This window comes from Mixophyes fleayi, chromosome 5, assembly GCF_038048845.1.
Source record: "Mixophyes fleayi isolate aMixFle1 chromosome 5, aMixFle1.hap1, whole genome shotgun sequence".
Taxonomy (NCBI): Eukaryota; Metazoa; Chordata; class Amphibia; order Anura; family Limnodynastidae; genus Mixophyes; species Mixophyes fleayi.
Window position 1 is genome coordinate 119,256,815 of NC_134406.1, and position 27,798 is coordinate 119,284,612.

Consider the following 27,798-nt stretch of genomic DNA (forward strand, 5'->3'; position numbering starts at 1 on the left):
CCGATGCTGGGTACTGAAATGTTGGGGGTATGTGTTTACCTATGATAACTAATGCATACTATTTACAATTCACATTTGTTTGCAAAATACATGTTCTTATATATGTGTGAAAGGGCTCTAGGTGTTCAGATCAAGTCTGTTCAAGTTTGTCTAAACCTGACTAGTTCTTTACATGCTTTAGCATGTGAGCGGATACTGGAAGGCAGTTAATATAATTTCAACAGAATTGTATTATTATATGTTTAAAGGTCATGTAATGATGTCCATTCAATAAGAATCCTTGAAAATATAAAGCAAAGCTGAATTTTAATCCCTAGGTATGAATTTTCTGTGAAGTTTATGAATGTTATGGATTAGTATTAACAGCAGTTGCTTCTTTTCTCTATATGCGACTGACTTTCCCCAAAAATGAAATTGTACCACTTTACATTTTTATTACAGGAGTACTCTTAACAGACAAGGCTGCAAACTAGTATTCACATTTGCCAATACACTGGTGAAGGTTGTTGCAATCACTTTGCCTTTTTGAAATTTGGCTGTCAAATTCCTCCCCAATATAGACATAATAATAAACAATCACCGTTCCTAAAGACGGTGTCATGCTGATACAGATATTACTGGTGACTTTTCCATTAATCAGCATGCAGCCCGGAGACCTGGAAGAAATTTGTCTCTGCAATTTCTAGATAGTTTGAAGGTTGTACTCTGCAGTCTCCGGCGCTTATAGGCAATTAAACAACATATAGAAACTGGACATCAAATGCAGCAACTCAATAGAGGTAGTGCAAACCCTCTAATAAACATACAAGAGATACAAAAAAAAAAAGAGCAGACTTGCGCAGGAGATGCCCATAAATTTAAAGATGGAACATGCATGCAATAATAAAAAAGAAGAAACCCCAGATTTCTTAATAAATCTTATACTTTACTGCAAATAAACATATGATTAAAAACAATCTTGAGGGACAACCAAGTTAATACTAATGGTCTCATACATGGCTTTCCCAAAGACTAGTAGAGACCTATAGGTGAGCAACGTCCAATGGATACTTCCATACAATCCGAAAATCCAAGTGATTCCAGTTTTAGATATATGTGTGACCGTCAGTGGAGGTCACTCATTCCATATGTTGTTATTGAACATGAAGAAGAAGGCTCTGGTTTAGCAATCTAAGTCACTTCATTCAAATGACAATTCTTCCATATAGCGAGTAAAACGATGTATAGAATTAGGTTTAAATCCACAACAGCGGCTAGTGTTATTGTTTAGCCAGCGATGAAGTATAAAGCATAAGAAGCTTACCCGCCTCAAGGGAAATAGATTCGAATCACCTGTCTTGCTCTTGAATCCAGGCACCAGCAAATCCGTCCGGACTAAAACTCAGATGGCCTGAAGAAAAGTTCCTCTTTGAGACAAGGTATTAATAGCGCCTCTAGAGACATCGGTTATAGCGGTCTTCACAATCAATTAGGCTAAAGTGAAATAGGTACTCAATGGATAAAAAGGTTAACTTGCGACACGTTTCATATGACAAGGCAGACTTTATCAAGCAACATTGCTCGACTGAAAATGCCTGATGATTCAAAAGCACTCTGACCTGTGTGCCTCTTTTCGCTGCCGAGTTGTGTTCCCTGTGGTGTCTGAAATGCAGTGGATGTCCTGGGAGGATCTGGTGTCTGCTTGTTCCCCGGGAGCCGCCAGTGGAGTTGGCATGGAAGCGTGGAGCAGTAGAGTGCTGTGGGATTCTGTGGACTCAGGGGATTGATATGCCAGATCCGGAAGCTGCTTGGAGTGGGATTGTTGTCTGGTGGAGTCTCGGTGCTGTGGAGCAGACGGTGCTGTCGCCTGGAGATGCCCGTGCAAGTGACCTGGGTGATCTCTTCCGGAGGCCAGCTTGCGGTGGTTGTATGCTGCGTGCTGAACTGTGAAAGTTGGAGACACTCTGGTAATCAATGTGTTGGTGCTTGGCCGTCATGGTCATTTTCTCATACATGGGATTGAAATGAGCTATATGTGATCGGCAGCGGTAGGATAACTTTTATTACTAAGTAAGCAGGCAGATAATAACTACTGATCTACAATTCTTTTTGTGCATGAATATAAATATACTTGATTTGGGTGGGGTACGGTATAATGAGGCAGATTAAACCGACAACACTTACCCCGACATGATGACACCGAAGGGCTCCTTGCAGTTAAATACTTCCTGTTTTTTCATGTAGCACACAAATAATTGATAGCTTATTTGTACACTGAAATTTAAAGTTGATATTTGTGTGCTACATGAAAATACAGCCAGTATTTAACTTATGTGCAAAACAGAATACTAATTTGCACCCCTTGCATTGTAACATGGTTTTGACCAGGAGACTGAAATAAGAAGTTTCTCAAGTTAAGATCCTTAATGAATCAGGCCCGTGATGAATAAAAAGGTGGATAGATGGCAGGAACAGCAAAATATAAATACTGGTACTCAGTCAGTCTCAGCTTTCACTGCTTTGATAGATGAACTAGGATAATTAGATGTCTGGCGTATACATCATCCAGATACTATTGAATTTTTATGCTTTTCTACATCATATAATGCATTTTCTAGAATAGATTTGGCGTTTTTGACCTGCTCCTTTGTGCCAGCAGTAAGTAAGGTGGAATATAGGGATAGGGGGATTTCAGATCATTCTCCCCTTTTACTGTCCAAATAAACATCACTTGCTTCAAAGACCTGCTAGGAAAACTTATCTATCCCTGTGACCTACAGATTAGACCCAAAATCGAATCCGTTCCCGGCTGTTTCTGATGTTTGGACCCAGCTTTTCCGGTACCACCGCTCTGCCCGCTACCCTGCAGCTCTGGCCAGCGTGATAGGCCAGGGGAGATCCATCCACAGCAACCCTGATCCATAGGAAGAGGTCAGGAGTACCAGCCAAGGTACACCAGTTACGGGGTACATTAGCATCGTCAGATACCCAGAAGAAACCCGGTACTGGATGCTGGGAAGGAGTCCAGTGGTGGCAGCATTTATAAGCCCCTCCTACTGCGGTTAGAGGGCGCATTTGGGGTAACGAAAGGAACGAAAGTAAGCCCAGCCAGTTCCCAGCAACAACAGACAGGGTGGCATAGGCAGTCCATCCTGTCACAGATTTCCATGAAGGGAACAAAAGATTTAGTGATCCAATGAGAAGGGTTCTTTGCAGATAATGTGCAGTCGGCACGCTCTCCAATAATTTGGGATGCATTTAAACCATTTCTAAGGGAAACTTTGTTGGCTAAAGTAATGGGAATTAAACAATCTTCCAGGCAGAGAGAGTGACAGCTGAAAAATAACTGTAAATCTCTTGAGCCGAAAAATATTAATGCAAGATCTGAAATTAGTTGCCGTAGATTGCAACAGGCACAGAAGGAATGGGATAATTATATATATGAAAAATCTTATTCTCCAAACATGTACAATATGCACAAGGTGATAGAAAGTGGCTTCTTGGCATATTTGGTACCAGCTCAGAAAGCCGACGCAGTGGTTCCAGCTATAATGGATGGTAAAGGGCAAAAACAGTTCTTGATGCTTAATATTGTAGAAGTATTTTGTGAGCATTATAACAACGTTTATAGGTCTCACAGTCAATATGACCTAGGTATTCTGAGGAAGTATTTGGATAGAGCCCTCTCCCTGCACTTTCATCTGATAGCAGGGAATACTTAGATTCCCCATGAGGAAATAAAAGCAGCTCTCATGTCATTTCCTAATGGAAAGGCTCCTGGAGCAAATGGAATACCAGTAGAGTTGTTTAAAAAATATTGCTTTTTCTATGTGCCTAGATTGTTAGATATGTATAATGAGCTATATGAGGTTGGTATCCTCTCTCCTTGAATGGCAGAGGCGATAATGATAGTACTGCCTAAAACAGGCAAAGATCCATTATACTCCGAGTCATATCGCATTATATCATTGCTGACAACAGATGTAAAAATACTAGCTAAAGTACTGGCCACGAGGTTAGACAAGGTTATAATGGAATTGGTGCATGCTGACCATACAGGATTTTTGCCCTGTAAATCAACATCTATAAATCTTAGAAGGTTATATACCCTCCTCTAGATGTGATCAATATGTTATTTGTCAGAGGTTGTGGTTTCCTTAGATGCGGCTAAAGCATTCGACTCAGTAGAGTGGACATACCTGTGGGAGGTGTTATGCCGTTTTGGGTTGGGTTATAAATTTGTTAATTGAATAAAATTGCTATATTCACATCAGATAGCACAAGTTTGTGTGAACGGATATCTTTCACATTCGTTCCAGTTGGAAAGGGGTACCAGACAGGGATGCCCATTATCCCCGGCTGTTTGCATTGGCAATAGAGCCTCTTGCTTACCTCATTCGGAACAACTCTATAAGAAGGTTTAGATCAGCGTATAGGGAGGATAAGGTTGCGTTATACGCAGATGATAAGCTGGTATTTTTGGCAGGCTATGATGTTTCTTTGAGAGTGTTGCTCCAGGTGGTAGATTAATTTGGGATTTTCTCTGGTTTAAAAATTAACTGGGATAAATCTAATGTATTTCCAATAGGTTGGGGAAGTTCAATATCACCTTTGGGAGATCTTCCGCTAAAATGGACATCTAGATTTAAATACCTAGGAATCTGGGTTACTAATGTACCCCTAGAATATATAAGATTAGATATACAGCCTCAAATAGATTATCTTGCATCCAAGGTCAATGTTTGGAGAAAGCTCCCTCTTTCTGTGTTAGGTAGAATTAATTTGATAAAAATGGTTACATTGCCAAAATTCTTATATGTTTTTCAGCAAGCACCTATATTCCAACATCAGTATTCCGTGTGATTGACCAGTATCTGGGCTCATTGGTTTGGGGAGGGGGAAGGACTAAAGGTAAGTTTAGTTCGTAGTGTAGGTCTAGGTCTGCTGGAGGCTTTGCCCTTCCCAATATGAAACTGTATTATCATGCTACCCAGTTAACACAACTTAAAAATTGGGTTTCTGATCCGGAATATAATGACACACATTGCGAATTGGTACTCCAAATAAATAATAATTATACACCGTTTCAGGCATTGTTGATGGGTAGGTTCAATACTAGCTCCCCTCCATTACTGGTGCAGCCGATTAACATATGGACGATATGTGATAAACTAACAGGATATGCCGATCTAGATCCGTGTACACCTATATGGGGAACAGCGGAATTAAAAGAAATGGATACGGTAGAAGGGCCATCACTTTGGTACCGCTGGGGAGTAAAGAATATTGGTCAACTGTATGATGTAACTACTTTTAAATCTTTTGAAATTCTTTCAAAAGAGTATAATATACCTAGAACTATGTTTTTCTCATATCTCCAATTAATACATGCCATGATGACACAATTTCCTGTGAAGCCACCGAACTTAGTAGTAGCTCCTATTAAAAAAACAAATACAAGCTAGAGGTTATAAGGGATTGAATTCATATATATATATAGTCCCATCTACTATCTGAATCAACAATTAGTGACCTGGATATGTTGAGAAGTAAATAGGAGGTAGCTATAGGACCTTTAACAGATAAGGATTGGGCAGTGGTTTTACATAGCTCTCGATATATGACAGTCTCCATACGATATCAACAAATACAAGTATTTATACTGCATAGGGCACATTTAACCCCAAATCGTATGGCAAAATTTCACTCTGAAGTGTCTCCGCGTTGCCCAAACTGTTATGCTGAAGACTGTACTTTTTGGCACCTTATTTGGGAATGTTCTCAAATTCAAAAATACTGTAGTAAAGTAATTAAATATATCCGGAAAACTGGTATTAATATTCCCCTTTGGACACCGACCATTTGTCTGTTTGGGCTTTGCTTGAAGGATAAAGTAAACAGATCAACACAATTGTATATGCAATATCTGTGTATGTGCAGCACATTGGCCTAGTGGTTAACACTTGTGCCTCACAGCACTAAGGTCATGAGTTCGATTCCCGACCGTGGCTTTATCCGTGTGGTGTTTGTATGTTCTCCCTGTGTTTGCGTGGGTTTCCTCCGGGTGCTCTGGTTTCCCCCACACTCCAAAAACATACTAGTAGGTTAATTGGCTGCAATCAAAATTGACCTTAGCCTCTCTCTCTCTCTGTATGTTAGGGAATTTAGACTGTAAGCTCCAATGGGGAAGGGACTGATGTGAATAAGTTCTCTGTACAGAGCTGCGGAATTAGTGGCGCTATATAAATAACTGATGATGATGATGGTGGCTAAAGTGTGAATAGCCAGGTTTTGGTTAGCACCTACAAGCCCTACGATTACATATTGGATATAATTGGTTAATATTACAATTAGGCATGAACGGTTTGTGTATACGAGCAGACAGTCGTTAAAGAAATTATATGACCTAGGTGGTTGAATTCAACATATGCAACAGTTTATATGAGTCTGCCTCTTATTGACAGATGAGCACAAGAATATCTAAGATACCAAGAAATAAACCAAATATGTAATGGAGTATAATAGCATTAAAAGTTTTAAGTGGCTAAGGTATTGTAGATATAGCCTCTTAATAGTTAAGAATCTATGTCCACTATGAACTAATAGACTTATGGAATAGGTAGTCTGACTCTTATGTGTTGGATAATAAGGGGTAAACAGATCTGGACGATCGGGTGTCAATATGATCACTAGGATAGTTTTGAGAAATATTGTTAAACACTGTTTGATTATAGATGTTTTATATAGCGTGAACACTGTGAATTTATATAATTTTAGTAAATCATTGATGTTTGAAATACTATATTTATATATTAGAGTTAACAGTTGTAATTAATTGTGTACACATGGTTTTGTTATTAGAAAATTACGAGATATACTATGAAGGTAAATTATATAAATATAAATGATTAAACTAAATGCACTATTATACTTGGATGTTATATACTGTGTTTGGATAAATAATGATATCACTGAAAAAAAATATTATTTTTTTAAAATCACATGTAACTGTTATATGACGTATATGAATATGATATAATAGGTAAAATAAAAACAAATGTTTTTTGCAATGAAAAGGAAATCTTTTCTTTTTTTCTGTTTTTGTTTTTTTAAATGTTTGTGAAGATTTTGTCTAAAAATATTTGAATTAAAAAAAAAAAGTATTTTATGTGGAATTTGGTAAAAAACAGGCAACCAGTGTAGAGATAGACAGAGTGATTAAGTAGAGGAATAGCGATTTACAAGGAAAATCAATATTGCCGCTGCGTGCAAAAAACATCGTAGGGGTGCAAGTCTGTTTAGGGAAGGGTAGTAAGGAGGGAATTGCAATATTCAATGCGGGAGATGATGAGTGCATGAATTAAGGTTTTTGCAGTATAAGATATGTGCGTATTCTGGAAATGTTTTTTAGATGTATGTAACATTAATTAGAAATAGCACACTCTGGGGGAATCCAATTCTCCATGGAAATTTTTTTAATGCTGCGTTAAAAAATGCAAAACAATCCATGCGGGTTTGGACATGCAATCTTGGTCAATTTTACTTAACACAGCGTGGTATTCAATTCAAAAACCGGTAACGCCACCCCCGCACATTAACCATTGGTGCATGCAAAGTTTTAGGGGAGTGGAGGGGAGGGTTTAACGCGGCCATCAAGAATAAAAAAAATGCATTGGCATACATTTTTATTGCATTACATAACCTTCGATTTTATAATATCTACATGCAGCACTTTTTTTTTTTTTTACTATAGTTATATATACCATGACAAAACACATTAGTACATACATACATATATTAATTAGTGATTATTGTGCTTAATTTTGTTTTACATGCTTTATGTACAAAAATTTCACCTTTTCTATATTATACATTACTGAGAAACATAATTTTTCATTTCTTTTACATTACATGATCTCAATAGTTGTCTTGTTTTTAATATTTTGCACAAGCATGAGAGGTGCAAGATAAAACTGCCGATTTGACAGTTTACCACACCACGTTGAAAAAAAAATTGAATAGCTTTTAACGCTTCTCCCTTCCTCCCTCCCTATACTTTCAATGGATCATCTACTTGTCAGCGATGGGACCGTTTCGCAAACAAAACAGTGCGTTTAAAAAATAGATTTGAATAACGGGTAAAGTTACCATGCTCCAGAATGAGTGAAAACCGCATTAAAATCACTTACCACGGTGTTAACAAAAATTACCGCTGAGAATTGAATTCCCCCTCTGTGTAAAGCCAGTTAAATCCCCTTCTCTAAAAGTACCCTTTTGGCCCCCTGCTGGCCGGGTAATGAAATGGTAGGGCATTGAGCAGGGAAATTACTAGATTCTCTTCTCTTAAATGACTACTTGCACCCCAGAGTGCTGAGGTAATTTTGAGTGACGGGATTTAGCTAGCTTTTAGCCACACTTTTACTGTCTTATATTACTAAAGTTGTTTGGAGTGTTGGTACTATGAGTACAAAATAACATGATAGTATAATAGTGGCAGTGTGACTTGAATTTGGTTCCAAGTCACCTAAACAAAATAATATTCATCTAGCCAGTTATTTTTTAGTTTGATAAAATGTATATATTATGACAACCTTTTAGGAGTTAGTTTTTCTAGTGGTTACTCATTAATGATTCATATGGATGTGCACACATCTAAATACAATATCATCTTAGGCTGGGTACACATTACAGAAATTTCCAACTGATGTGTTATCTACAACGACTTTACCTACAACTTAAGTTCCAATCTGTCGGTTGATTCTTGTGTACACACTATACATGTTTTGAACGATTTTTGCAGAAGTGAGGTGATTTTGGTTAGATATAACTTTGACTCAAAAGATTTTGAGTCCGTTCACACTGAAACAATATTTGGGCCCCTTGCAGTGATATGCTGTAGAAATGTAAATAAAGGGCTGAACGTCACAAGCAAAAAACTACCACAAAGTCAGATTCAGGAAAAGGAAATATGTCATCGCCATTCATTCTACAACATATCTTTGTGTATAGTGTATGTTCATTCTGAACTTCACAAGCAGGCAGGATGAGGGTCTCCATGACATGACTCACGTAGAGCTGATTCTACCCCATGGGTCAAAATGACGCGGCTGCATCAATGCGTTGTGGGGAGTGATGCTAAAATGACGCGATTCACCACGCCCCGTCCCCAGGACATCTCGAAGAGGACGACTGAAAAGTTGGCAAGTGTGGTTTTAATTTTTATGAATATTTGTTGATAAACCATAATGTACAGATTTGAGTGTAAATACACATTTTAAGTTAAAACGTTTTATGGACAGTGGTCTGCAATATTCCCCGGGTGTATATTTTGCTCAAGGGGTACTGATGTGGCATTATTAACCACAATGGGTGTGATGACTCACCAGTCATTGTCTCCTGTCCATGTATTAGGCTCATCCCTATCCTTAATTCTACTGGAACCATAGTCAAGAAAGGCACTGGGAGTAGGTATATCAGTTATTATAATAAGAGCGCAGGATGATGACCAATGTAAGTAAGGCAGAGAAGAGGAAGAATGCTTCTGAGGATATCCAACCAATCATAGTAAAATAATTAATAAAATAAGCTATCACTTGCATCCCTTTTTAGGATCTTTATACTTGAGTTTATTTGCAGAATTATCTTTTAATGCCACGGCTTTTGTCTCTCAGGAGATATTGTGGTGGGTGCACAATGTGATGAGAGTAATGAAAATTACAAAGTGCACCACATTTGTGTACGGCAAATTTAGAATCAGAAACACACTTAACTTAAAATTACCTGCACTGAAAAAAGATGTAGTTAGTGGCACACTATACAAATAAGCATCTGCGGGCGATGAGATTATTATTAATCAATTGCAAATTGCAGTGCAAGTTATTTCTTCCTGATATAGGTGCAAAATGCAAATTTATTATGCAGGGACCCGTCTTGTAGTTACATATGGTGTAATAGACGTGGTGCTAGACGCATTTTTTCCCCAAATTCGGACATTTTTTAATCATAACAGCTGTGAATATGTGTGGCCGGGTCCCCGAGTACCGGCCGCCGCAATGCACTCTTGAAATGCACTCTGGCGCCAGCGGGGTTAAATCACTGGCGCTAGGTGCCGCGTGAAAAGTGTTTAAATAAAAGTAAATAATTTTTATTTTAAATGTTGTAGCACCCAGCGTTGCAGCATGTTAGGGGTTAAACCCCGGCGCCTATGTATAAATGTATATTAAAGTTAAAAGTGGGGAAGTGTGTGTGTGTAGGCGCTGCAGCGCCAGTAAAGAACGGGCGATCAGCGCTGAAGGGGTTAACTCCTGGCACTAGGCGCCGGGAGTGTAACTATATGTATTAAATGTATAAATATGTATTTTAAATGTAATAAAGTGATTATGTGTATAATAAAGAAAAGTACTTACCCTGTGCTGGGGCTGCAGAGGCAGGCCTGGATCCCCTTCACCCCCTGGCAGCCAGCTTCAGTGGGCGTTTGTGACAGGCCGGGTGGTTCCTGCGAGCTGGTAGACTCTGGCAGAGGTTGAGACATCCCTACATGGTAGCCAACATCTGGCAGTCTGTCGATTCTTCGCTGTCTATCCTGTTCTTTCACTATTAGATTTTGTGGAAATCTATTTTTTTTTTAGTAAGGTTTATATACATTTAAAGTTAATTTACATTTTCTGACTGCAAGGGTGTGTGGGTGGTATTATAGACTGGTGCCGGGGTTGTTGTAATGCAGAGTATTGTGTTAGAGGATGTCATGTTTCTTTGTATATATTTATTCTCATTTGTGAAGTGATGCAGTAGTTTTTCTGGAGGGATTGTAGGATAATTGGGTTTTATGATAATGTGAAGTTTAGTTCCTGTTGGTCCATTTTACCCCTTGATGATGTATATAGCCTATTTTATTTTGGACAAGGTGATATGGGATTTATTTTTGTTACAATTTTTAAATAAAAAAAAATAAAATAAAAAAATCAACCCTTGCAAAACTACAGATACTTATTCAAAATGCTCAAAATGTTATCTGTGCCCATTTTGCCACCTGATTTCATGCCCAAACAGTATTGGGCCAGGCAAAAGACAGGTGTTTTATATGTAACTGACCACCATGTGTTGATTTCCACTATCAAATTAGTGCTCCAACAGCATTTAACCCTTGCAAAACTACAGCTACTTAATCAAAATTATAAAATATGGTGACTTTGCCCCCTGATTTCATGCCCAAAGCCTTGTTGGGTCAGGCTAAATAATATTGCAGTTTGTATAAGGGACCCCATTTAGTGTAATCTGATGTGAAATCAGTGATCCAACTTGATTTAAACCTTTAAAAATTATTTTTTCTAAATAAGAAGCTGGAGTGTGAATGAGAAGTGAATAAGAAGCTAACTTCAGCCTTGTTCTTCTTCTTACTTTTTGTCTCTTACAGTGAGTTTCAGCTACACAGGAACAGGAAGATTTTCAGCAACCCAGCTACACTGTGTACCATGTGACTGCTGCAGCCACATGACCTGGTGATGTCACAGTGACGTCTGAATGTACCTTAGCTGACAGGGATTTAGCTACTACCATTCTTGGAAGGGGTTTCACATACACGTGTCTCTTGCTGACAATTGTAAGTAGCAAAGAATGTTCTTGTTTTGGAAACGACACTGTTAATATAAAAGCTTGTAGACGTCCTTTGCAATTTCATTGTTTAATGTTTCGTGGGTGTAATTCCATGTGGGTAAATACCATCTCACATTTTGTATTCAGCTTCGTGATCTTCTTTAAAGTGTACATTGCCAAAAGAGTTTACATGTTATGTACAGAATGGGGCAACATCTCATATAATCTAAACAGTGCAGTTGAAATAATACACACGTTAACCAAGGACACCAAGTATAAACTGTGCAGCACTAAGCAGAGTAACGTTGTTTAAAATAATTAAAATATAAAATTATAATATAATTAGTAAGGACCAGTGTATAATAAGTTCAGAGTTTGATTTATTTAAACATTAGATATATACATTAAAATAATATCTAATTGTTTCTCGTGAGGTTTTATTAATGAATTTATATCTGCTCATTAAATTGCAGTATGTTGGGTTTTTATTTATATATATATATATATATATATATATATATATATATATATATATATATATATATATATATATTTTTTAATTTATGCAGTTTACTGAAAGGTTCTTTGCTATTTAAATATAACAGCTAGTCTGATGACAAAATTCCACTCTATATGTGCCCGGCTAACTAATATCCAATGCCCCTATTGTGAGGTTATGCTTTTGAATGTATATCTGTTTAATTAAATGTATTGTCATTTATGTTCGCTTAATTGTAGCATGTCACATAAATATTTAGTTTATAAAATACCAGAGTATGTTTTTTGGGTTTGATTCATTCCATTTTACTTGATAGAATTTTAAATAGGGAAGTAAATAGTGGACTCAGGCTTTCTATTGCCTTCAGTAGAAACTGCTTGTACAACATGAAAATCAGAATATATTGCTTGCTCAACTGCAGCTAGCTCCGGAGGGAAAGTTTCATGTTTGGTAAACCATTTTCACTCTAATTATTTCTGTCGATGGTAAGCCTTTATCTATATGACTGAACTGCACAGTTTGAATTCATACTTTAGAAGTTCTCCCTCGTTTACATCTGTTACTATTTGTTCCATATTGTATTGAGAGCTTTTTGTCACTATTTGTGGCTTTACGTATGATTACTATGCATGAGTCATGCTGACCTTGCCTATGATGGCATGAGTCATGCTGCCCTGAGATGCTGTGTTTATAGGTTTTGTATCCTGAAGACAGCTGCTGCAGTTGAACAGATTTTGTCTGTATGTATATATAATCTGATTTATAGGTATTAGATTAGTGCATAAGGTTAGTTTTCTACAAGTTGATGAAGTTCAAGAGAAGGTAAAGCAAAATCTACAGAGGCATGACAAAATAACCCATTTATTTAAAACAGCAATCTTACATATAATTAACTTTTTTTTATTTAAATGGAAAATTAAGTACTTTTTTAAACATGCATCTGAAAGTCATTATTCTTAGCTGGCAAGCTACAAATCAGTATCTCCTTTTCAAAACCTCACTGGTTGGTGAACAAAAATGGCTGCCAGACACATTTGTTCTGCTATACAGACACAGGCTTATGGCTCTCAGCGTGCGATGTAAAGACAGGCTGGGAGAAGGAGGATGTTACAGTGCAGACCAAGAAGCTGAAGTGGTGAGTTGTGTTTTGGCAACGCTCCAGAGTAAGCCCAAGGAGAGTATACAGGCTGTGAGGTCTACAAAGCCTTCAGTTCTTTCATCATCAGAGAGCACCAGGCTGGATAAAAATGAAGACTTGAGTCATGAAAATCAAGGCAAGGCTCAGGGCCTAGTGTGGCTGCTCCTCCATAGTAATCCAGAAGTGACCTTGGCCCAGGGAAAAGCTACAGTTTGCAGCCAAGCAGTGCAGGTGTGATCTTGTCGGCTGGAAAACATCAGGGGGTGAGAAAATGGCTGTGTGTACTAAGGAGGCAGATGAAACCCCAGTGACTAGCCTAAGCAGATGTAGTAAATCTGGGCAGTCTGTCCCTGAGCAAGGAGCCGTGGGAAATACCATCTTACGGTTCTACTGAGAAGGGTGAAGACAGCCTCAATGAAGGCTACAGCTGCAGGGAAAACAAGCAAGCATGAATGAGGATGACACTGAATCTACAGGACCTGATGATGCTGTGAGTACAGCTGAGGTGGCAGGAGTTACCTGACTGAAAAAGAAAATTGCAATTAAGCAGAGGAAACGTGCCTTCAGTTTTTTTTTTGTTTTTTTTTCGAGTTTTATAATATTTATCTTTACTGAAGTTTTTAAGGCAGTTTCAACAGAGATTCACAAGAACAGATAAGTGGGTAACAAAACCACCTCATTAATACAAAATGTCATAATAACACATTCAAATAAATGTTATAATAGAAGAAGAAGAAAGAGAGGAAAAGACAGAGACGGGGATAGGTAAGGGGGGGGGGGCAATGTTTCCTAGTACAGATTATGTAAATAAACAATTCAAGTCCTAGCAAGGAGAGTAGGTGAGAGAACTGGTTTGTTTAAATGATTAAATTTATCGGAGTCCTGGAATTCGAGCCATGGGCTCCAAATGGAGTAATATTCAGGAACTTTATCAGCAGATGAAAGTAAAAGCTCATCCATAACTCTATAAAACTCCAATCTCTGGAACCACTCCCGGATGGTTGGGGGGTTAGGAGATCTCCAATGGGTTGGAATCACTGCTTTCGCAGCCGAAATCAGATAACTTAAAATGTTTTTTTTAAACCTGGAAATTGGAACGTCGATCTTGTTGAGAAGCCAGAAGGCGGGACTATCAGGAACATCATCTCCTAATATTTCAGCAGAGACCTCCATGACCTTGGACCAGAAAGGTCTGAGTATCTCACAATCCCACCAGATATGCATAGTAGTGCCCCGGGCATTCTGGCATCTCCAACAGGAGTCAGAAACACCCTGGCAAAAGTTTGCTAGTTGGGCTGGGCACCTATACCATCTTGTTAGAACCTTGTAATTAGCTTCTATTATAGAGACACTAGCAGAACAAGCATGTGTGGTCTCAAAAATGGCTAACCAGTCTGCTTCACGGACCTGCTCTCCCAGATCTTGCTGCCAAGCAGTGGTGAATTTGGGTAAGGAGCTAAAAAGGTTTTCTATAAGTAGTTTTTAGATTTTGGAGAGCAGGTGGGTAAGACAGCCATCTGCTAGACACCATGTTTCAAACGCTGTGAGGGCTCTAGTTATATCATTACGATGTAATCCCGAGGTCAGGAAGTGCTTGATCTGGAGGTATCTCCAAATCTCCAATCCCGGAAGCTCCCACTTGGACTGGATCTCAAGAAAGGAGGACACACCGGTGGAATTTATCAGCTGGCCGACACGTGTAATCCCAGCACGCACCCATGTCTTAAAGGGGCCAGTTTGTACGCCTGGGGGGAAAAGAGGATTATCAAATAAGGGGGTCAGTGGTGAAATAATAGAGGAGAGGTGTGGAAGGATCCGAAGTCTGGACCATACTAAAATGGTAGGACCAATTATGGGGTGTCTGATGATAGGTAGTTTGCTTAACCATGGAGTAAATAGAGGTGAGGAAGGAAGGTATGATCCTTCAATAACGATCCACTGCTTCTCACTATTAGCATTTGACCACTCCAGGATTCTTCCCAGCATCACCGCATTATGGTATGAGGGGAAGTGTGGAAGTTGGAGTCCCCCTATGTGTTTACGTCGATATAAAATGTCATGTTTGAAACGGGGCCTCTTTCCCCTCCAAATAAAGTCTCTCAGCAATTTCTGTAGGTCATTAAACCATTTATTTGGTATGTGAATTGGAAGAGTCTGGAAGAGGTAAAGGATACGTGGGAGAATGTTAATTTTAATAATATTGATACGACCTATCCAGGAAAAGGCCTTGTTATGCCACTCTCCCAGATCCTTACGAAGTTTAGCCATGAGAGGACTAAAGTTAAGGTCGAACAGTTGCGTCAGATCTTTAGAAATAAGTATACCCAGATATTTAATATGTGATGGGTGCCACTGGAATGCAAAAGCCTGCTGGAGCCCTTCAACCACACGAGGAGCTAAAGATAAGTTCAAAGCCACCGATTTTGAATAATTGATTTTGAAATTGGATAGAGAACCAAATCGTTGGAATTCTTTAACCAGATTGGGAATTGAAATGATTGGGTTGGTAACCACAGCTAGGAGATCATCTGCAAAAAGCGCTAATTTATATTCCACTTTACCCACTACCACTCCTGAAATATCAGGGTTGGCTCTAATGGCCCTAGCCAGGGCTTCCATACAAAGTACAAAAATCAATGGTGAGAGTGGACACCCCTGTCTAGTGCCATTTCCAATCAAGACTGGATCCGAGAGAGACCCGTTAATTTTTATACGAGCCGTAGGGGTACGGTAGAGAGCTAAAATCCGATGAAGGGCAATTGGTCCTAGGCCCATATGGGATAACATGCAGCCGAGAAATGACCAGTCAATTCGGTCAAATGCCTTTTCGGCATCCGTGGATAACAACATAGAGGGTGTATTAGAGCTCACTGCCGAATGGATCAGGTCGATAATCTTCGTTGTTATCTCTTGCTTCACGACCAGGAATGAATCCCACTTGGTCAGAGTGGACTATTCCCGGCAGGATGGGCTCCAAACGGTTAGCTATAAGTTTTGCGTATAATTTAATGTCCACGTTAAGTAGGGAAATTGGCCGATAACTCTGGCACAGAGAGGGGTCCTTGCCATCCTTAGGTATTACTGTGATGTGGGCTTCTAGGGATTGTGTGGAGAAAGGGGTGCTCTCTGAAACAGCGTTGAAGGCTGGCACCATCAAGGGTAGTAGCTTATGTTTGAAAGTCTTGTAGTAAGATATTGAAAAACCATCGGGGCCTGGGCTTTTACCTGAAGGTGTAAATTTTATTGCTTCAGCCAGTTCATCGTGGGTAAATGGCTGTTCCAGCAAGGCTATGTCAACATCTGAGAGAGTGGGAAAGGCGATCTCCTGTAAGAAAGATAGTATCGAGGGACGTCTATTGGGAAAGTCTGTCCTAAACGTCTTGTCTGATATGTTGTAAAGTTGGGAGTGGAAAGCTGCCGCTATGTCTGATGTAAGTTGGCATTCTGTGCCTTTGTCATTTTTAACCATGGCTATGAATGATTTGGCCCTCTGAGCCCGCAAGGCCCTTGCTAACATTGAGCCGGGTTTGTTACCCCATTGGAAGTATCGATTGCGACATTTTTGAAAATCTAGTTTTATTCTATCATATAGGAGTGTATTCAAGGCAGTCCTGGCTTTGGTCAATTCCGCAAGTACTTCGGAGGACAAAGCAGCTTTGTGTCTGGCCTCTAAAGCGATAATTTTTTTGAGAAGCTGGTCTTTCAAAGCTTCTTTCTGTTTTTTCATAAATGAGCCTAGTTGGATCATTTTACCACGAAGGACACACTTATGTGCCTCCCAGATTGATACTGCCGAGACCTCCGGGGTATTATTGAATTCTATGTAGTCGTCAAGGGCTTGTTCGATTTGTGCTTTACAGTAGGAGTCTTGTAAAAGGAGCTCGTTAAGTCTCCATGAACAACCTTTAACCCTTGGTTGAGCTAAGTGTAGGGACAAAGAGATAGAGGCATGATCTGACCAAGTTGCCTGACCTATAGATGTTGAATGAACAAGAGAGAGATGTCTGTGTGAGAGAAATAGGTAGTCAATGCGGGAATAGACTCCGTGTGGATGGGAGAAAAAAGTGTAGTCTCTAACCGATGGGTGCTGTAGCCTCCACGTGTCGACCAGCTGAGAATCATGTAAAGTGCGCCTTACCTTCCCATGCAGAGATCCACGAAACCTGGCTGCACTATTGGATGTGTCAAGATCAGGATGCAGAGACCAGTTGAGATCACCTCCCACCACCAAGATACCCTCTGCCAGCTCAGCCACCTTCTCCAAAACCTTTTCCAAAAACATAGGTTGACTCTGGTTTGGGGAATATAAATTGAATATAATATATTGAATATAAATTGACAAAGGTATAAGGTATAAGGTGCCTTCAGTTTTAACTATGTAGCTTACACTTGCAAGATTAATGACATGATGGAAATCTTAAGTGAAAAAGAAACAAATCTAGAGAATTTAAAGGTGTCCGCAGAGCGGAGAAAGATCCATAGTGGTGATGAGAGCAGATTAAAGGAGGTTAGCAAGCCAATGCCTAATCACGGACCTAAAAGGTAATTGAATATGCCCCTATATGTGAAAGATAACATACATATTAGCATTTGCATTGCTGCTAACAGTGAGGTAAAGCTATCTGAAAGAGATACCAGCGGCAGTGTTAATGTGTCTCCAAACAGCCAAACTAAGCAATCTGTGAGAGGTAACAGTGGCAATGTAAATGTTAATGTTTCTGTTGTAAAGGCAGGCTGTCTATGGAGTGGCATTGTAAATTTTAATGTGTCTGCAAGTGGCTCACCAGTGGTCCATGATGGTGCTATAGCTGGTGGGAGAAGTAATAAAAGAATGAATAAGACTGTGGTTGCTATGGTTACCAAGGAAGTCGGTTCAAATAACACTGCAGAAGCCAATAATATTGTTGTGAATAATGACCTGGGTAATGCAAATGTGAGTATGATGTGCAACTGAGGGAGACAGTCCTTGCAGTAGACATTGTACCCAGGATTTCTGACATGGGAGTGATTGTGCGGCGGGTGGTCCCAGCTGACACAAGTAATAATGCAAGTAGAGTGCCAATATCATATGCCAGGGCAGCAAGGGGTGAGCCGGTAAAAAACACAGATAATCAGTCAAGGGTTATTGGTAAGCCTCCTAAGCAGAGGAATGTTGTACAATTAAAATGGGCTGGTGAAGGTGAACCCCGGCCCCACCCTGGCAAGAGGAGCTGTATTGGATATGATATTCGGTTTGGGAATCTTTGCAATGGACCTATTTGCCTGCATCCATCCAGTTAAATCGCCAGAATTTGATGTTCGTTTCTGCACTTACAATGGGGTGACAGGATGGCCTATGCCACCCTGTCTGTTGAGTTGCTGGAGAATGGTTGGGCCTGCCTTGCCACCGTTCCCTTTTCTCTATCCCAAATGCGACCTCTAACTTAGAGGGGCTTATGCTGCTGCCGCCACTGTGCTCCTTTGCGGTGTCAAGAACCGCGTCCTTTTGGGTAACTCTCATTGCTAGTGTACCCTCTTGCTGGTACCCCTGACCTCTGCCTTCAGATCAGGGTTGCTGTGGATGGTTCCCCCTGGCCTATCACACTGGCCAGAGCTGCAGGTAGCAGGCAAAGCGTTGGTACTGGAAAGTTGGGTTTCATCCTCAGAACAGCCAGATAACTGATTAGATTGGTCTAATATGTGGTCACAGGAATTACAGCAGGTAAGTGGGCTTCAAAGCAGGTTCCTTAATCGGTTGATGTTTATTAGCTGAGGAAGTCAGTTACACCCACTAGTTGATGGTACTAGTGGCATCCAGAAAGGTACAGATGTAATAATACATTTCAGTGTAACACAGTGCTCTTTTTATTCAGTTTTGAAGACTAGCTTGGCAGGATGTAATCCAGCTTCCTGCCCCTTTAACCAATCTGGACTGATTCATGCAGCCTGCATATGAATCAGCCCAGACGGTTTAACAACTTTTAACATTGAAGCTAGTGGCAGGGGAAGGTGTCCACGAGCTGCCAGGAAGAGGCAGGCTCAGCCCACTCTCCTCCTTGGTGCCTGTCTGAGGCGAAATATTTCTCTTTTAAGTCTCCCGCCTAAAACTAGCTCCAGGGACCCTGCTCCGAGATCTGGCTCTCCTCCCTGGTCGAAAATAGTACCAGAGGGAGAGAGGCTAGGTCCCGGGGCAGCAGCCCCTGCCCTGCCACTAGCTAAAGCTCTCCAGCATGCATCTTAGCCTCTTGGGGACCCCCAGGAGGCACCGCACCTCTTGGATCTATTTGATTCCAGGAGGCTAGTTTGTAAGTCCCTCCAGCTTCAGTGGCTGCCAAGGGGTGAAGGATCCATGGCTGTCCCTGCAGCCCCCACTGGACCACTAGGGACAGGGTAAGTGCATTTTTTGTTTTTTATATACAGCTCGCATTTAAAATATGTTTTAATTCTCCTGATGCTTTGCGCTGCACGCCGGTTAACTACCAGTGCCGCAGCGCCTACACATTAATTATTTCATATACACATTATATTTTTACACAATATACAAGTATTTTTACACTCCTGGTGCCTACCGCTGTGAGTTGACCCATTCAGGGCTGCGCGCCTGTTGTTTACCAGTGCTGCAGCACCTGCACCCATACATATTTACACTTTTTATTAGACCACTATACATTTGTACATTCGGGTTTAACCCTTTGGGGCGTATTCAATTGTTTGCTGTTACCGCCAAAAAACGAGCGCGTTAAAGCTATTACCGTTTATACGGTAATTACTCGCTCAATTTCAGCTTGCAGCTCCCTGAGCAGCGAGCTGAAATTGAGCGAGTAAATTACCGTATGAACGGTAATTACGCGCAATATTACCGTATAAACGGTAATAGTTTTCGAGCGCTCATTTTCGGCGGTCGTGGCAAACAATTGAATACGCCCCTTTGAATGCTGCTGCGCCACAGTGCACATTTTGAAACATTTATTTTATTACATAAAACATTCAAACATTTAGTGTTCATGCGGCGCCTAGCACCAGTGATTTAACCCTTCCGGCACCTGGTATTAACCCTGCCGGCGCCAAAGTCCGTTTAAAGATGGTCACTTGGGACCCGGTCACTAATGGGTTACAAACTTTCTGGCAGAGATTCGGGCAGGTGAAGGGAAAGGGCAGGTGGGCGGAGTTCTGGTCAAGCTCTATTACTAGACAAGAATTTGTAAAGATTACAGTGCTGGTTAGGAATGAATCATTTTTCCCCAGTTGATATTACTTATTGGTTAAACAAATATGCAGATTTAGTCACCCCTCTAACAAAAGTGCAGATGAGGAGAAAAAGGTATGGGCTGGAGCATGATCAGCCTGGGTAAGGTTTCGCCATTTTGACACCAGACCTGTCCACATTCCACAGCCTCCTGATCAGAGAAGGCTCTGCACAGACTGCAATATTTCATTCAGTACATCAGGATGTACTCTAATCCTGCATCTAACACAATTTAACTTCCACATCAAACTGATTTTCTCAGACTTCCATCAGATCTCAGGATGTTCTTAGATTTTAAATGCAATTTATACTTAATAAAGCTTACACTTCTGTGATATCCTATATCACATGATGTTTACAATATTCAGACAGGTTCGAACACCATTAACAAAAGCCACTCAGGAACTCACAGTAACGACCTCCTGTGGTGTGTTCAAGTGTTGGTCACTCACATTGAATAGACTTAATTCGCCTTAATGAGGTCATCCTCTAGAAACTACACACAGACTTCCTCAAATAATTGCTTATCAAAAATCAAACATATACCTCAGACATGAGTGCATTTCCTCTAGCAAAGTTAAAACAAACGAGTTTCCTCCCTGGTCTCCGAAATAAATATTTCCCTTACCAAAATATACACAATATCAAAAATCAGTGCATTTGCAATTATATAAATAAGTGCCCTGCACTATTTTCTTTAAATAAATTTGTACCATAAGTTACTTATAAGTGATCCACTCACACCACCTTTAATGTGGTTTCTGTTGTTTCTGAGCTTGTTACATGGGCTTTGATTTTTTTATTTTTATTTTTCTTTCCCCCCCCCCCCCCCGCAGGAGACTAGGGTAGAGTGCTTTGCTGATCTTCACAAATCAAAACATAAGTGAATAAAAGGTCCCTCCTATTGGTCTCTTGCGGCCAAGCCGTACGGAGGCATGGCAGTGTTTTTTCCTGGAATTGTGACCATTCACTGGTTTATAGGGTTGCAAGTGGGTAGAGGTATGATTTTGGATGTCAAACTGAAAGGGCAAGATCTACGGTTTATTAATATTTATGGGCCCCAAACAAAGTGGGATACAAAATGTATTTTCAGTGATATAAAACCATTCCTTTTTATGGCCAGTCAGATGGACTTTGGAGGTGATTTCAACACCATCACTAAGCCCAAAGATAGGGGAGGCTTCAGGACCACCTTGGGGTATGATTCCCTTTTTTTAAATAGGATGATTAGAGAGACAGGTCTGGTATATGTGCATATTAAGCACTTTCCAGACCTCACATGTTTCACTTACTATAGAGGCAGCTGTAGGTCTAGGATATATTGGGGTTTCTTTTTGTTAAAGAGGACTCTGTGACCTTGGCTCTTGAGCTGAGGGCAGTGAAGTTCTCAGATCACCTCTTCCTGACTATGACCTTGAATGCTTTGGATTCTTCTCAGGGTGGGAGGGGCCTGTGGCGTCTGCACTCTGTACTCCTAAAGGAGGATGAGGTCAGTCAGTCCTTTGTTGACTTCCTTCAAACACAAGAGACACTGTTGGATGCTGGTTTAAGTTGGTCAGAGTGGTGGTAAATGCTGAAAAAGTGAACTCTGTATTTTTTCTCCAGTCTCTTAGCTAAAAGACGTTAAAATCTCATATTTACTCTGCACTTAGTGGAAACTTGGTTTCCTGATCTCTGAGTGTGGAGATGATGGGGAAATTTCCCAAATGAAATCTTTGCTCAACGAGTATCAGTATGACTAGTATGCGTCTTTGGTTCCTAGAGAAGGATTATGGTTCTTAACACTCTCCAGACCCTTACCAGAGCTGTAGGAACTTTGTTGACAACAAGAGAGTGAGAAGCTTGTATGATGGGCAGGGAGTCTTCCACAGCAAACTGGAGGGCATCTTGGGTGTTGCCAAGTGCTTCTACTCTGTTCTCCTTGACAAGAAGGCACTTAACAGAGAAGAGGTTGAGCAATTTCTGCAGGAGACCCCAGGCCTGAGGGCCAGTCATGCTGGCTTGGATGACCTGGAGGCAGCTATAACTGTATATAAATTCAAAGAGGCCATAGACAGCTTGTCTATGAAAAATATCCCCAGCCCACGTTGTCTAACATATGATTTTTACAAGTCATTTAGAGATACCTTGGAGGTTTTTAATAAGTGCTTGGGTGAAGTTTTTCTCCCTACCCCCATCAGGGTTTCTGCCTTTATTCTGCTATCCAAGGGAAAAGACCCATGCAGAATTGAGAATTGGTGCCCCATCGCTCTTCTCAATGTAGATCGTAAGGTTCTGGAAAAAGTACTTTTCAACAGACTAATGAAATGTCCTAGTCTGCTACTTTCTCCTTCCCAGCACTACACTCTGAAAGGGGGCAGCACCTTTAGTGCGGTCCTTAGCATTCGGGAGACTCTGGTATGGTGTAAGGCTGAGAAATTGGGAAAGTATCTGCTGGCATTGGATCAACATAAGGCATTCGATCAGATAAATCACGAGTACCTCTGGCTCAGCAGCAGAGCCCGGTGGCATCTCTGAGGGTGGAGGCTTATGCAGATGATGTCACCATTGTTCTGTCTGATGTGGCAGAGGCTGGTGTAGTGACATCTGTAATAAAACAGTACTTTGAGTCAACCAAGATAAGGGCAAATTTTTTTGGTTGGGTGAGGATGGTCAACAGTCAACAGTTTGTCCTTCCAGACTGTCTTCCCAAGACTAATCAAGAGGTAACAATTTTTTGCATCCAATTCGGCCCAGGAGCCTATGCCACCATAAATATGGAGCATAGACTGGGAGAAGCTTCCACCAAAGAGCAGTTTATGGAAAATGTCTCTGAGAGAGGGTTGCTCTGATCAAAACTTACCTGATCCCAATCCTTTTGTATGTTAGCTATGTGTGCATTTTGCCAGAACCTTTATGGGCGAGAGTTCATGTAATTTTCTTCCATATGCTCTGGGGAAATAAGCTAACCCTTATCAAGCACACTTTGACCTATAAATTGAGAGGGGCCTGGGTATGGTAAACCCAGAGCTATTCTTTTTGACTACCTTCGGAAGTCTCTTTTTGAAGACTCCTCCCTGGTGGCTAGATAATTTCATGATCTGTGTGTCTCCTTTTCTCAGTGCATGGATAAGGGAGGTGCAGTGAAGAGTTTCAAGTTCCCCGTGGGTATTTCCTAACCTATGCTTCTCTTGGCTTGAAGGTGACAAAGCGATGGCAAATTGAAGTGGAGGAGGTCAAGAGCTCTTCTAAAAGGGAGTTGGAGAGGTGACTCTTGCACTCCCACTTTGATGAGCTGTTGTCATTGAAGGACTGCCCGGCCAGTGTCTTTAGGGCAGATATAGCTTTGATGAACTCCCAGAGGATACCCTGAATTGCAGAGACATTTGTCTCTCCTTTCATGGGAGGCTTTTTGTGTGAAGCGAAATATAAAGCACAGGAGGGACGATTATCGTGGCTGCCCATGGGAAGAGTGTCTAGGTGGGCTTGAGACGATGGACCATTTCTTGCTTAAATGTTGAAGGGACATACGGGTTTGAGAGAGAGATTCACACGCCCTGGGTATCTCTTGACTCTGGGGTCTCAGTTACCTTGAGTGGACTTAAGGGGCATTCAAGGGGTGTGGGAACTTTGAGTTGAGTACCTTTTTTATTTCACATTGATGGCACGGTCTCCATTATGTAGAAAAGCCTCCCATGTGAAGGGGTGGTGGGTGATATTTTGCACGCAATGAGAAAGGTTCAGGGTTTGGAGAGGGCATGGGTGGATGAATCAATTTGGTAGTGGTTGTGGTGAAACTTTAGAGACCCTCATTGAGTTGGAGTATGCTAAAACACAGACTTTCTCCTTCTATGGCTTTCTATCCTTTCCACTCCCCGTAGATTTTGCTCAAAGTTGTTGTTTTTTTGCAGTGGGGGAAAAAAGGCTATGCATATAGCTTAAAGTGTTGGTTCATTTGTTTTTAGGTCTATAATTGTATAAATAAATAACATTGTCAAGTTGTACTTATGCTTTTAAATTTCCCAGTTGGCCTTCCTATGTTATCTGTTTTGGTGAAATTTTAACCATGTTTTTCAGTTATTTTATATGAACATTAATGGATTTTTTATGACATGTTTTTTCTTTTAATCAGATATGAAGGTATATTTGCTGAAGTGTGTGGTTGAAAAAGTGGAGATGTCTATTTCAACCAATCAGGTTCTAGCTGTTATTTTGTAGAATTTCCTAAATAAATGATAATTAGAATCTGGTTGCTATAGGCAACATCTCCACTTTTTCAAACACGCACTTTAGTAAATCTAGCCCATGGACTTCTTTTAACACTCAAGTATTCAAAAATTGTCAAGTTACTGCATAAAGTGCATGTTGCAAGTTGTTTTATAACAATGAAAATCTCCAAAGCCTTGTCGTTGTAGTCTAGAATCCTAAATCCGTAATAGCAGCTTGGAGTAATGCAAGGGAAAATATTAAATATCAAGATTCTTCTTATCACCAGCCACAGTGATTTATGAAGAGAAAATAACAAAAACTAAAAAACTTGCACACCATTTGAAACATGTACTCTATCCACCTTTAATTTTAGGGATTCGGTTATCTTGAGTAAGTAGGCAGTTGGCCCTCCACTTACCCACCTCACTGCCAGCTTTTGACAGGCAGTTACCGTATTTCCCCATGTATAAGGCGCACCTTAATTTTGGGGCCCAAAATGAAAAAAAAAGATGTAAAAAAAAGAATCGGGTACAAGCTGTGTGAAGCAGCCAGCGGGGACAAGCTGTGTGAAGCAGCCAACGGGGACAAGCTGTGTGAATCAGCCAGCGGGGACACGCTGTTCCGATTAGCGGGGACTCCTCTCTCACACCAGGTGCCAACTTCTTCATTAAGGTAAGTAGCGCTTGCAGTGTATAAGACGCACCTTTTTATTTAGACCCAAAATTTGGGGGAAATTTGGGGGAAAAAGGTGCGTCTTATACTTGGGGAAATACGGTATGTTTCTCAAATAGATTAAAACACTGCATTGTCATGCTATTAGGACATGGTTGACATCCGGGCTAACGGTCCTTTTGGTACCATTTAGCAGGTACAGCAATTGTCTGCTACCCTAAATGGAGTAACTGGTGTGCAGAACTGGGGTGCTGGGAGAAGGCCAAGAACTGTTACAGAGGTGGGCGGACCATGACGCAATCTTCTGCGAGCATTTACCTGCCACAAGGTGGGTGGGACCATGACTTAAACTATTGTATGATCTATCCCCACCCACCCTAATAAATTGCTTCATTAGGTCCCTGCCAGTTTGGGGTGAATGTGACTTCATAACATGCCTCGCTCACTTTTGTCAAACAGCATAATAAAGCCCCACCCACCTTATCATTCTGGGAAATCCTGAGGCAAGGCAACTACTTGCATAATATTCAAGGCTTGTGTACTAATGAATTGATGGGAACAATTTCATGAGTGTAATATGGTCAGCATTCAAAAGGTTTTCAATGTGTGTAGTTGGCAGGTCCAATTTAATTAGAATTTGTGTCTATCCACTTAAATTAGACAAAATGGCACAAACAGGATAAATAATTGTGTGTGCGGGCAAGATAAAAGCTGTGGATTGTGATTGAATTGTGAGTTTTGTAAAAGTGGCAAGTGTGGTACTTTCTACTCCATATAAAAGCAAATGTTTTTTTTAAATACAGACTCCTGTTATGTAATTGTGACAGAATGGACCACCTATGCCACCCTGTCTGTTGCTGCTGGGAAGCGGCTGGGCTTACTTTGCCACCGTTCCCTTTCGTTATCCCAAATGCGCCCTCTTGCCGCAGTTGGAGGGGCTTACAAACGCTGCGACTCCTGGACTCCTTACCGGCATCCAGTACCGGGTTTCTTCTGAGAATCTGACGCTGCGAGTGTACCCAGTTACTGGTGTACCTGGGCTGGTACTTCTGACCTCTTACTATGGATCAGGGTTGCTGTGGATGGATCCCTCCTGGCCTATCACACTGAGCAGAACTGCAGGGTAGCAGGCAGAGCGATGGTAGCGGAAAACCTCTGAAACAGCCGGGAACGGATTAGATTTTGGGTCTAATCTGTATGTCACAGGATTTTCAGCATGGAAGATATTTTCAAGCAGGTCTTTGAAGCAAGTGATGTTTATTTGCAGTCACACTGATTGGAGGTACCAGTGCTAAGGTCAGATGAATTCAGAAGAACAACTTTTAATACAAAACAGTGCTGTTTTGATACACGTTTGAACAGAGCTTCACTGGGTAAGCCAGCCCCCTCGAGGTCTGAGCTATTTTTAGAATCGGGATATAACCTGTTTACCAAAACATGGATTTACCTGCAATGCAAAGCTAACAATATTTACACTTATCTGTAATGTCCTATAACTTGCTGTGATTTCCTGCATCACATGCTGTTTACAATGTTCAGAAAGGTATGAACACTCTGGACAAGAGGCCACATAGTAACGACCCCCTGCTGGGACTTTGGCCAGAGCAGGCATTTCACACTTCATCAAAAAACTTAGTAAGCATTTCCTGCTATTAGACTCCCTCCCCACATATGCCTAATTGGAGATTTCCTCTAGCAACCTTTCCAACCCAAACAATGATACTTCCATACAAAACACATCCCAATGTAACAGGATAAGTGCATTTCAAATTATACATTGGTGCCTACACATCTGATTGAAATACATTTCTACAATAAATAAGTTATTTATCAGTGATCCAGTCACAGTAATATTTGGTCACTTGTTATACACAATGTATTATTGTTAAACAGAACATCCATTTATGACCAGATTACTGTATGTATCGGTAAAAGAAAAAAATAGCATTTTCATTTTTTTTTTGAAAGAATTTTATTTGTGTTTGACTACAATTAAAAAAAAAAGAAAACAAAAAAGACCCAAACACAATTACCAGAGACCTGAATAGTAGTCATTTTGCAAAATAGGTAAGCAGATAAGCCAGTTACCAGGGGAACATTAGGAGAAACCTTTAAGTGCTTGTTGATATCCGGTAATGAAAGAAAAGTAAAATGTGTAAGTTTGTCTTGGGCAGGGGTTGGGGTAGGAGAAAGGGTAATTGCACCCAGAGCCTGAACCCCTGGCTTCCCCAGGTCTACTATGGGGGAAAATAGATGTGCAAAATCTAAAGGAAGATGTCTTAAAGTCCTTTTGAAGAATTTTTTTATTTTTTTTTAGTATTCTTGATGAACACCAAATACCATATTTTATTGAGCTGCTGTTGGGAAGGGTGATCTGGTCATTTCCAGTGCTTTGCAACCAAGCATCTTGCCCCATTTGAGAATGTGCACAGAAGGTTTGTCGGAGTATTTATCCAGTCCCTTCAGTGGGGAGCCAAGGAGGAAGGAGCATTTAGAGATCGAGAC

General features: G+C 40.6%; 1 protein-coding gene and 1 long non-coding RNA gene across 2 annotated transcripts in view; one reads left to right on the forward strand and one right to left on the reverse strand.

Annotated features, from left to right (window-relative positions):
- Window positions 1–904: 904 nt before the first annotated feature.
- LOC142158624 (uncharacterized) lies at window positions 905–11,462 on the reverse strand. Its single transcript, XR_012692821.1, has 3 exons — window positions 11,377–11,462; window positions 10,386–10,572; window positions 905–1,923 (listed from the first exon to the last, which is right to left on the reverse strand). It is a non-coding gene; the product is annotated as an uncharacterized LOC142158624 (long non-coding RNA).
- Window positions 11,463–11,485: 23 nt separating this feature from the next.
- The window catches only part of MTRR (5-methyltetrahydrofolate-homocysteine methyltransferase reductase), a 209,374-nt gene continuing 193,061 nt past the window's right edge, over window positions 11,486–27,798 (forward strand). The window contains exon 1 of the mRNA XM_075212756.1: window positions 11,486–11,578. The gene's annotated coding sequence lies outside the window, so the exon portion shown is untranslated. The remainder of the gene's footprint in view (window positions 11,579–27,798) is intronic.